The 13266-nt window shown below is 31.4% G+C and overlaps 1 long non-coding RNA gene across 1 annotated transcript; it reads right to left on the bottom strand.

Annotated features, from left to right (window-relative positions):
* Window positions 1-7054: 7054 nt before the first annotated feature.
* LOC147802007 (uncharacterized) lies at window positions 7055-12063 on the bottom strand. Its single transcript, XR_015430569.1, has 2 exons — window positions 11718-12063; window positions 7055-7567 (listed from the first exon to the last, which is right to left on the bottom strand). It is a non-coding gene; the product is annotated as an uncharacterized LOC147802007 (long non-coding RNA).
* Between the last annotated feature and the right edge of the window lie 1203 nt (window positions 12064-13266).

Here is a 13266-nt window from a genome sequence, read left to right as displayed (position 1 = left end):
TGTTTTAACGTAGCAGTACGCACGCTGATTAATTGAGAAAAATGTTCACAATTTCTCTTATAAATAAATCATTGAAAATTGAAAGATTTTTAAAATAGCAATTTTGCTTTGAAATTCTACTATAGCTGTATGCTTATCGTTTAGGTATTTGTTTTAGATATTTGTTGCAAAGTTTATATTATCGTTTATATATATATAATATATATATATATATATAATATATATATATATATATATATATATATATATATATATATATATATATATATATATATATATATATATATATATATATATATATATATATATATATATATATATATATATATATATATATATTTACAGAGCTTATCCACAGTTCCCTGATATTACTGAGATGGCCTAGGCTGTAAATAGTACATGCGCGGCGGCGCAGAAGAAGAGACAAGCAAGCTACTGCTCAGCCTTCCCCTAGGATATAGTTCTGAATTTATGCCTAAAAGAAAAAGTATTCTCTCCTAATAAACTACAGAATTTATGTAATTGTTGATAACAATAGTTTGCTAGATATTTGATAATTGAAAACTAGTAACTGTACTAGCTCACTTCTTCATGTTTGATCACAAAACTGCTATTTTCACTACATGTTATTTTCTCGCATTTCACCCACGTTAATTATTTACAAAGCAGATTGTTATTACTTATTAGAATATTGGGCAGAATGAAATTAAATCCGATTTCAAGTTTATATGACAATTTGTTTCAAGGTTATGAGCTTTTTCATGCAGCTGTTTATGGTTCACTACTTCAAAAATGTGCGAATTTCGGAAATCTTAAATATTTTAGAAATAAGTCAGTATAGTATGCAATTTTAATCCTGAATTGAATAAAATCAATTGTAAATAAAAACATTTATTGTTGAAAGTAATATGTATTATTTTGAGTTTCATCCTATGGGATGTTTCGCTTTTCAACTTAAAGCAATTCTAACAGGGTAAATACACCGAAGATTTATTACTATTATTAGTGAATATAACCTTTTTCTCGTTTTCTTGATGGCACAGGAAAACTACTCAATAATTACCAAGGGGTAAGTAACAAAAATATATTTAAATGGTTAGCATGATTAATACGGTACAATGGTAGACATTTACTACTACTACATTACAATGTAGATGTTCTTGCTTTTTACAAAATCTTTTTTTGCAGTTACGGTTACAATCTAATGATAAACTCCGCCATCTATCGGTGGTTCAATAACATCTATTTCTACGAACTCCCCACTATGGACGGGGATTAAAGGAAACTAGTAAGATTAAAGGAAAAATGACAAAGGCTGTATATTTATATTTAAACAAGGGTTTGTAACAACTAACTATTAGTTTTATTCTTCTCGGTATAAGTTATATAGGAGATATTATACTCAACTTATTTTAAAAGTATTATTTCAAATCATTCTCTCTTAGACATTTTCCTCACATAAAATTACTCACAACTTTAAAATAAATGCTCCTTATCAACTTGTAATTTGTTCTATTCGATTGAGTGTAAAAAAAGAATAAAAATTGGTACATAACTTTAAAATTTTAATTTATTAAACGATTGTAGATTCTTGATTACATTGATTAAAAACTATTAAAATAACTATTTTTTAAGAAACTCTGATGTGATTGACAATAACATAAGTCCTTTTCAGAATCAGCGTCAAAAATTTAAAAAAAGGCTGCTAGTTTCATGAAGTCTGACAAAAAGTTGAAAAATATAGACTAGGTTTATTGAGTTTAAAGATTTTTAAAAAAGAAAGGGAAGGAAATCTAAATATTAAACTTACAAGTACCATAATGTTACAGATGTATAGAAAAATAAAAAGTGTTAAAATTGCATAATAAGATTGGAAATATACAGGGTGTTTATAAAGTCCCGGACCCATTTTGATGTTTAATAACTCATAAAATAATAACGATAGATTAAAATTAATAACATTAATGGTTAGATAGACTCAAAAAGTTTCATGACCCTTGTCAATGAACTTCCACGTGTGCCCCCTTCGTCGCACGGAGAATATCAAGTCGATAGTCAATTTCACGAGAGGTAGCTTTCTTTTTTACAGAAAAGACAATCTCATCAGTCGTATACTTAGACATGTTGGAAAACTTCGTATTTCCACAACTAGAAGAGCTTCAGCCACATGTCTTTTTGCAACAAGATGGTGCACCACCTCATCATCATCATTTGGTTATCATCGTTCGTAGTTCTTTGAATGACCATTTTACAGGAAGATGGATTGGGCGAGGAGGTCCACGAGGAGGCGAGGAGGGCACACGTGGAAGTTCATTGACTAGGTTCATGAAAGTTTTTGAGTCTATCTAACCATTTATGTTATTAATTTTAATCTATCTTTATTATTTTATGAGTTATTAAACATCAAATGGGTCCGAGACTTTGTAAATAATTGAATTTCTGTATATTTGAATTTCTGTATATTTGAATTTCTGTATATTTGAATTTCTGTATATTTGAATTTCTGTATATTTGAATTTCTGTATATTTGAATTTCTGTATATTTCAATTTCTGTAAATGTTGTTAATGGTAATACTGTCTTCAGTGTATTTTATTTTGTGGCTGTGATACATGTCATGCTTTTTAGCTACGAGGATTGAATAGAAATGGCAGAAGATATTTATCTGAAAAGGAAAATTAATTTCATCCAGTTAGTTTAAATGATAAAAAAAAATACTTTCTAATATTTTAGACCTGCCACTATTATTGTAAATATGACTTTCTTACTAATTTACATTTTTTTCCCTTTTAGGTTCCAATAATTACAAGTTTCAACATGTAGACAGAAACAGTATTTAAAATAATTTCGTTGGTTTGTAAAAAAAGTGAAATTTTAGTTTTAAATAAAAGTACTTTGAATTTCAGCTGACTAATTATTTAAATTTGTAGTTTTATAGCTTTAAAAATTCAAGCTCCTTAGACAACTATCTTCTAAAAATACGAGTATAAGTTCCCATAAATAATTTTTACTAACTGTAGAATTTGGATAAGTGTTATTTTAAGATGATTTAAATCAATCTATTAAAATTATAGAAGAATTATGCATTTGAAACTTTCTTTTATAGCTTAACAAAAGAAGCAATTACTGCCGAAGGTTTAATATTAAAAATTTCAGGTTGATAAATGATCTCTACTACTGAAAAAAATGTAATGTACATTATTCTTCATATAATATATATAATATCTTTATATATATATTATATTTTTTATATAGTGAGTCTAAAAATTAATAAACTAGGTGGTCCGTATAACACCTCACCTTCGTAAGTGCTAAAAAAAAACATCTTTGGTTGATAAATTAATACTTCTAAAAATGCAAAAATATATACTTGAGGTTACGAAATAATAACTTAAGGTAGAACATGGAACACATGGCGCTAATTAAAAATAACCTTTCCAATTGTTGAAAATACACTTCAGGTTGATTTATAACAACCAGATGTGTAAAATGGCCCACCTTAGGTTGAAAAATATATACCTCTACAAGCGTAAAATTATATACCTGAGGTTGAAAAACAATTACCTGATGTCGAACAAAATACACCTGAGGTAGATTTATAATAAGCTGAAGTGTAAAATGACACACCATAGGTTGAAAAATATCTACCTCTACAAACATAAAATTAGATACCTGAGGTTGAAAAATAATTACCTGAAGTCGAACAAAATACACCTGAGGTTGATTTATAATAACCTGAAGTGTAAAAGGACACACCTTAGGTTGTTGAATAAATACTTCCACAAGTGTAAAAAAATATACTTCAGGCTGAAACATATATACCTCTGGAGGTATATTTAAGGTATATTTGAGGTTGATTTTGTGGTATTCATTTGCACCCTTTTCAACCTTTACGACGTATTTAAACAACAACCTCCTTTATACCTTTAAAATATACCTCGTTTATGCCTCATTTATACCTCGATTTTTTCATAAGGGAAGCTACCACTTGAAAACCTTTATTCTCTGTCCGGAGCAAGTTTGCATCTCTGTTGTACATAAAACTATTTTTGTGTGTTCTATATTGTATTAATTTCTTCTAACCATTTTAGGAACGATAGTTTAAAAATCAAAAGCATTAAAAATTTACTTGAATTATGTGTTTCTAATAATCTTGTCTTCGCCGGTCACCGGTGACCCCCTCGGCGCTACGTACAAACTCAGTGCCGGTCACCGGTGGCTCATCCATGGCATTCAACGTGTTAAAGTTACACAAACATTCGGGTGCCTAAGTTAAGCACGACTTGTTCCGAATTTCAGCGCAGTGCAAGAGATCAAATACTAAGTCCCTTTCTTAGATAGCTTTACCCATTTTCTTTACACACTTCGATCTTTGTAACGAATTAGAAGCTAAACTACTTTTTTCATTGTAGAATATTTTCATAGAAACATTTTTGTAAGCCCCATAAACATTTACTAAATATTTAGTAAGCGTTTAATAAACGTTCCAAAGTAAAATTATATTTTAGGAATAGAAAACAGTATACAGAATTCTTACTACTATTAATAAAATCATTGAATATTTAATTTCTTAGAGAATGAAATAGGTTGGAATTCACTTTATTTTGAAACTGGATTTTTATGTATAGAGTTTCCCCCCCTTATGGTTTGAGCGGAAAGCTGCTGCTTTATGTGGCAAACATCACCTCAAAAATTTTAGACAGAAGAGCTATCAAAAGTTTGAAACCCATAAAGTAAATTGAATTTATTTGCTAGACAGTATCAAACAGTTTAGTTCTCAAAAGCCATTTGAACGATTCCACTCAAGCTTTGATTTTTATTAACACAATTAAAATGTCAAAATATACATATATCAATTCAGAATTAAAATACCAGTATTGAGTGATTATCAATAAATTATGAAACTTATAAAACATTTTAGCAGAATTTACTGCGGCGACACGATCTAGTCTCCAAATACATAAAAAACACAGTATAAAGTACATGTGTCAGATTTAAAAACTAAAATCTGAAAAGAGCCCTATTTGGTTTCGGGCTCCTCGAACCACTAAAATAACGTTTAAATTCGTGATAATTTACTCAACAGATAAAACAATCTTAAGTTTGGGTTTTTATTTTGCGCACCCTATTAAACGAGTTTCGAAACCCACAAAATTTGATACCTTGCACTTAATTTAAAATCATGAACTTAAAATTGACGCCAACAAAGAAATTCTCTACCACATCACTATACTTAAATTATAAAATTGTATATCTCATCACGAATTTCAAAATTGTTTCTTGTTCTAAGAAATTTGATTTTAATATATAAAAACACACTGAATTACATTTTTCTAATAAATCCTATTCACTACAGCTCATCAACCCCGATGATTAATCGGTCCCCGATTCCGGCAATCTGAGTGCACGATAAATAAATACAGTAAAATTTTATACCGTAGTTTACAGTTCTATTTATTTATTTTACAGTCCCAGAAAAGCATGTAAACCTTACGGAACCTTGTTTCGGAATTTTCTGTTTAGTGTCACGAAAATGTTTGCACTAAAAATCTTTAATAAAGCAAAAACATTGCAGTTTGAAAGCTTTCATTCCAAAAACCATTAAAAAGGTTTTGAAATCTTTTTTTTTTTTTTAAAAGTATTGTCTCTTAGAATAAAATAGTCCATAACGAAGCTTTAGCTGACTTCACACTATCGATAGGATGCATTAAAATTTCATGACAAGGTAGATTTTAAGCTGAGCATAACAAGACTTTGTGACCTTATAATGAGGTCATTATAAGGTTTCGTAAAATCTTAAATCTGTAGCGTATCTACCACTACAAAAAAAATTACAACTACAATTCACTAGTATATAAGACATGTTAACTCGACTCTATGTCGGGGTACCTTTTCATTGCTACTCAGTCTCATCTCGATCACACACAACGTTGGCTTGCATACACTCGACTGCTAACGGCAACACAGGAGCGACTACAACCGTGAAGTTAATACTCCTCTCACATTCAGCACTCAAAAAAATACGGTGATCTTAATACAGCTCTCCCGGCTTCGCACAAAACAGCAATGAATCAACTAGTGGCATCCATTCATCGAATTCTATCATAGCTATAATTCTAGTGAGGGAGTACTGTAGCGTATCTACCACTACAAAATTACAATTCACTAGTATATAAGACATGTTAACTCGACTCTATGTCGGGGTACCTTTTCATAGATGACGGTTGACATGGTCTGTAACTACTCTCCCCACAAATCTATAGATTTGAGATTATTTTCACCCTGATACTAGCTTTATTATAGGATTTTTTTTCACGCTTGAAAACCCTAAGTCTATCTGGATTTAAGGTTATCATATAATGGTTATATTAAGGTTTCAGAAGGTTTTGTTTTCCAAGGTTTTGGGTAATGTGCGTAGAATAGAGCAGATTGTCATAGATTTCGTTTTAAGGTTAGAAAGCTTACACGTAAACCGCATAAACCTTTTTAGGTTTACATTAAAAGGTTTTTGCTGAGTTAAAAAAAACTCACCTTATTTTGCTATATTGGAGTCAATTTTCCGTAAAAATTAAGTTAATTTCGTTAAATTTTACATTAAAAGCGCAGCTATATGCTGCCGAAAGATTTTACTATAGTTTGTATACCTAGAATAATTTAATCATGTTGGTATTAGTTTTTCTGCATAAGTTTAAATTATTCACTTATTTCACTTATAAGTATTAAAAATTTAATTTTTGTTTGTTATACACGCCCAAAGGTTTACTTTAGGTTTCCTTTTAGTTTTAGTTAAAGGTTTACATTAAGATCTATAAATCAACAGTCTGATGTATTATATATAATGTGTATGTACCAATTTGTGCATAAAACTGATTGTTAAGTACATAACCATTTAACGAATAGTTTGCCTGATTGCTAGTACTACAGTGATTTGAAAAGTGTTTTAGAAAGAATTAAGCCTAGTTTTAATCCCTTAATTTAGAAGAGAATTAAAACTCGATTGCCGAGTAGAATGAGAGGAAAATTCTTTTAACAAAATATTTTTCAGTAGGGTAATACCTAAATTTTATGCTGGTGACGACCAAAAACTATCTAGATCCTCGGGAGAATATTGGATCCTACAAAATTATTTTCCAGTCAATGAAAAATATACCGACAACGGAAATCGGACTACACTTTTCTCTTTGACGTTGAACAGCCAACCGAATTCCAAGTTTTACGACTATCGATATTAAATTCCGAAGCCTTATAATTGTGAACCGAATTCAGAAGAAAACGAAAATCCCAGATCAAGTATTGGGACAAACTAGCGGTGGAGAACTAACGGAACTAACTCGCACTTGTGTTACATATTGTGGTTGTTCATTTACGTCGAAATTAGAGCTGCACAATGGGCTATTGGCGACTGTCTGGGAAAAATCCCTGAGGATGATCCGAAGCCATGCCATCACAATTTTGATCCTCTGCAGAGGGGATAGCACCCCCGCTTCGGTAGTCCGACGACCTGCGATCAAAAGCCAGGATATACGTGTGGAGAATCTGCATCATTTCTTGAAATTTACTGCAGCTAGCTGAAAGTACACATTTTATTAAATTCCACCTCAGAGTATTATTTATCGAAGTAACGAAGCAATTTATGGCTTAAAGTTAAAAGTATTAAATTTAGGTAACTATTTAGGGTATTTATTGGTTTTTGGCGACTGATTCTTCAGAGTAGTCGCCAGTAAGAACACAGTTCCCTATAACCTAGGTTTAGGAATTTTTTTTTTAGGGGGGTCGCTATGTACTCTTAAAAATATCTTTTCAACATTTAACATAATATTCTTCAATTTAAATTTTTGCATTGGACATTTCCAAAATTAAGTTTAACACTCACAATATTTTATTCAATAATTATCGTTTTGCTCACAATTCGTGATGTTCTTTAGATGTTATCGATAATGGTCACGATATTATCGTATTCGATATGTATTGTTACCGTGAATCAGCACAATATTGCGTTTGATAGATATACTCTCTGAAGCCTGTGACCTGTGCATACCATAAACTGGCGTTTTTTCGTGTTGACGATCAACTTCATGGTATCTAAGTACCATATTTAGTCTATTTCTCTAATTTTTTCTTGTTTTATACACGCTCTTTTGCTTTACTTGTGCTTGGCACAATGAACCCAATCCTCAGACAAAACCGATGTAAAGTTGCCAACGCATGTGATTGTTTGGCAAGATTTTGCTAAGTGGTGAGAATTTTTGTAATTTGATAGACAGGCTAGACAAGAGATTGAATTTTGTATTAATTGGATATAGAATTTTGTAATTATCAAATGCCATTTTCCCCGTGTCTATTAAAGCTAAGCATTTCTTTCCCACTCTTTTTCATAGAGTGCTAACGAGTGTGCTGAACATCTGTCATTGAAAACATCCAAAATCCACGATGGTGAGAAAAGAGGTCTCATAAGATAATGTGGTGCGTCTACCACTACAGAAATACAATTTCAATTCCCTAGTATATAAGATATGCTAACTCGATTCCATTTTGGGGTACCTTTCCATAGATGAAGGTTGACATTGTCGATAACAACTCATCCTACATTGGTGACCCGGACGTGAAGTGAACATTCGTACCTTGACAGAAACTCCCACTTCGATCTGAACACGCCTACTTCGATGGAAGACACATATTGAACAGTTTATTTACTACTTGTGATTGAGTCATTATTTATCTCCTAACACCGTTGCTACTCAGACTCGATCACACACAATGAATAACTTACACACTTGATTGTTAAAGGCAGCACAGGAGCGACCACGACCGTGAACTTAATACAGCTCTTCCGGCTTCTCGTAAAACAGAAATGAATTCACTAGTGGTGTCCGTTTATCGAATTTTATCACAGATATAATTCTGATGGGGGGGGGGGAGTACTGTAGTGTGTTTACCACCTGAAAAATACAATTCCAATTCCCTAGTATATAAGACATGCTAACTCTATTCTATTTTGGTTTACTTTTCCATAGATGAAGGTTGACATTGTCGATAACTACTATCCCCACAATACCACTATATCGTGGTCGAAGCTTCATGGCAAATGCTGACTCAAGATTTAAAGTTTAGAACAAAGTAACCGGATCGCTAAACGATGATTTGAAAACAAATTAGCGAAGCATATTAAGGATCGAAGACACGCATATATTTTTAAAAATATCAGATTAAGAAACTAGCTTCATATCATTACTAAGCAGTTCTGATGAATAAGTTATTCCTTATTTTCTACGACTTTAAAAATATTATGATTATTAGTTTCTTTTTCCGCTGAAATTTTCGTACGATTATGAAGTTCGAGTCGATTAATTTTAGCATGCTACTCTTAGTATTCACCGAAAGGCAAAATTATCTTGTTCAGTAAATCATGGTAATTTGATTCTTGATATTATAAGAAAAACAACGAGATGTTTTTATACAATTTGAAAGCATTAAGATTCTAGGACCTTCTGTTCTTAAATAGCTGAAAATTTTTGAGCGCAACTACTAAAATTAGACACTTTTTCTCAAAACTACAAAGACACCTGGTCACCTAACTAAGAAAAAAGAGAATTCAGGTAGACCCAGAATAAACCATTAAGTTTCAAATAATGAAAATATTCTTCAAAACTAAAAGTACAAACAAAATACGGTAAGTTAACTTTCTGAATCTTAGGTTATCTATTACAGAATCTTTAGTATCCCTACCATAATTTAAGTTCATATATTTTTTAATTTTATTTTATAACCGTCGTTGAACAGCCGACTCAATTTTATGGGCTTACGACTACTAATGTTAGACTCCATAGTTTTGAACCCAATCAAGACGACAGAGTATTGGAAGAAATTTGCCTTCGTGGAGGACTTTTTGATAGAGCTAACCCGCATCTGCGTTACACGGAGAAGATCACGAGAACCTTCCATGATTAGCCTGACGGCAAGGGGGCTAACCCATGAGCCGTCAACCACAGAAGATGCTTCACGTCAGCACTGTGGTCGGTGCAAGCCGGATGCGGAATTCGTATAAACTAGGATTCGATCCCGGTTCGCCCGATTGGACGGCGAGCCCTCTATCCCCTGAGCCATCGCGGCTCGTTTTCATATACTGAAGTTCACCTCGATTTACTTTCTATTTTTTAAAAATATTTTACTAGTTAAGGAGGTAAAGATAATCCGTGGTATAGCTTTCTTTCAAAAGGAAACTTTCTTTCAAAAATTCATTAAAATAAGAATTAGAAATAAAATGCAACGTTCGCCATGCTTTGAAAATTGCAAGGTAGCATTTCGAATTCAAAATTTGCAAAACCTAACAATCTAGCAGGCTGATGCTAACGAATTTAACTATAGCTTAAGCATTTTTGGATAAAATTTGATTCATTTTTATCTTAAAGTTAGTAAGTTTTAAGAACTGCACATTACTTTGATTGCAGAAAATGCTATAAACCAAGCTTATAGTTTAAAAGGAAAATAACTTGAGCCCCGAAAATATTTTGTACAAACTACAACAAGGAATGATTACTTAATTTCTGAGAAATATTAATATCAAAATTTATATTTTCGGAAAATAAAACTGAAATTTTACAATTTTTGATCTTTGATACGGATAGCATTTACGGATAGCAATAACAGATCGAAATTCTCGTATATCGTGAATAATTTTCTCGTTCTAAAGAGATTTTAAAGTTTGTATGGCAAAGGCTTTATTTTTACATAAAGGGGTTAGAGTTAATTTGGCTCTAGTATAAAACTAAAAAATCTCTCAATCATAATTTAATTAATAGTTTATAACAGTATCTTAAAAATAAGGCTTGCAGTATTCAAGTTTCAAACATGAGAAAATACTCTAAGTAGTTTTTAGCAATATATTTTGCCACAATTTAAAAATTAGCGAAGTTTCTCTGTTATGTTAAAAAATAAATAATTCAATATTAATTTTTTAATTAATTTTTTAAAGTGACAGCAGAATTTTATTCCCTTAACATCTTAACTTTGAAATTTTTATATAATTATGCAGCTGTCAATAAAAATATCAACTACATGGTTTTGTAAGTCCAAAAGCTACAAAGTACAAAATAATTACTTGCACGATACGAACAGTTTTTGCAACTTAGATTATAAAATCTAAATTATAATGCACTCAAGTTTTCAAATACAATTTTCAAAATTAAAAATCTTCAAAGCTTAAATCAAAAGCGCGTGCTTTTAAAGCTGTAATAAATACAGCTGTTATAAATACAGCTGTACAATAAAGCTAAAAAATCAGCATCTGAACTAATAAAATTTTAACATTTTTATATTTATCTTTAATACTTAAAAAAAATTCTTCATGAAAGCATTTATCCAAGAAAAGTTTCAGATTTTAATAAAATTATATTCTCAAGTAATAAATATAAAATAAAGCATATGATGACACTAGCCAAAAGTAATCAACACTAGCCAAAAATAATAATCAAACTACGATTTTAACACCCATAGTTGGAAGACTAGTATATTTTTAGTTACAAAAGAAAATGAAATATATGAAATGAATCATACTTCTACAGGATTGAATTAATTAGTAGAGTATTGGACATCACATATAGAGCAAACTAAATTAAAATTCCCTGTTTTTCAGAATTTTAAAGAACAATATTTAAATTTTCTTATTAAAAAAAGACATCACATTCGAAGTTAAATTGTAAAATTTGAAGTTTTACTTACCTTTCGTCAACATCGAGAAAAGGAATAAAAATTGAAGAAAGTGGTAACTTTGAATCCAAGAGTGTTGAAAAAAAAAGTCAGCTTTGAAGCAAAGATGCTATAAAACACTAGCCGCCTTTACAGGTGGAGCAAACTCGTTATCCATGTCAACTTCGGTATTTATATACTTTTAAAAGATACCGATAACGATTATTTTAAGGAACGATTCTATATTTTATGTGTAAAAGGGGCCTCCCTGGCCGAGTCGAATCGTCCACCAAACGCTGTGCAAAGCTTGGAGGTAGTGGGTTCGAACTCAGCTGTTACTCTGGATGTATCTTCGTGCTGTCTTCTCGATATTGCGCAATCTGTTCCTCTATTTGACAAAGGTTTATCAGCCTAAAAAGCACACAAGCCTGCAAAATGCATGTAATGCCAATAAGCAATATTTTATGTATTTGGTCCTCAGTGGTCGAGAGGTATTCTGCCTTGCTCTCAAAAATGTGAAAGCTTAGGGAGGTAACAGTTTCGAATCTCGGTGCTTGCAATTTTCATTCTATAATATCTGTTAAATAGATTTACAAATTATTCTTTGTATTGAGCACATAACAGTAACCAAACATGCATAGCCGTTCATCTTCTAAACATTCTAAAGTACGGAGGACGAAACACCCTAAAATAGAGGCATTCTGTATCTATGATCGAAAAGACACGTTTTTCCAGTACACATCACTGGTTGCGGTCAGTGGGCTGGTGGGTGACCACTTTGATCAGCCTGCGTAGGGACGGATGGTGCGCGGTCCTCCTTGAATTTCTTTTATCGTAAAGAGCTTGAGTTCACGCTCATGTTGACGGGCTACCAAAGCAGGGGAGCCATCCCCTTCTGCAGAGGATCAAAGTTGCGATGGCATGTCTTCGGATCATTCTCAGGTATGTTACCCACACCGTCGCCAACAGCCCATTCTGCAGCTCTAGTGCGACGTAATAATGCTAAGCAAGTAAAAAGTTGTAGAATAAAACAGAAAAACTTCCTCTGAATAAACATAGCTTTTTTGTGATTAGGTTTTGAATTCTTAAATTATAGTGATAGTTGCCATCTTTAAAATATGGCCTCACTAGTTAAATAAGTTAAATATGACCAAAATTGTCTACACTTTAATGCTATTTTGCAATTTTTTCTACTTCAGTTTATCTCTGCTAATAGTTAAGCAAATCAAACGATTTTTGCTCCTTATTATGAAACACATTTAGTCAAAAATAATTCAATGCAAAAATTAAATTTTCAGTACCATTTAATTTAATGATTGTCTATAAATTTTAAATGTCACCCAGAATGAAAGCGGGATTAGAAAATAAGAATGAAAGCGCAGTTTTTGAGTAAAGAAGTTTTAAAAAAAATTGAATTTTTAAGTTTTAATCTGATTCTTAAGAATTCATAAGTTTTAATCTCATTTCCTTATAATTTATATAAATACAACTTTAAATCTGTCATTTAAAATTGTATTTATATAAATGATTAAAAAATGAGTATGATTTAAAATTTTAAATTTTGTTACCATTCTTAAATTCA

Source organism: Parasteatoda tepidariorum, chromosome 11, assembly GCF_982258835.1.
Source record: "Parasteatoda tepidariorum strain Cologne lab strain chromosome 11, Ptep-v5.0, whole genome shotgun sequence".
In the NCBI taxonomy this organism is placed as follows: Eukaryota; Metazoa; Arthropoda; class Arachnida; order Araneae; family Theridiidae; genus Parasteatoda; species Parasteatoda tepidariorum.
The sequence above is the reverse complement of the archived record's forward strand: the minus strand, read 5'-3'. Positions and strand labels throughout refer to the sequence as shown.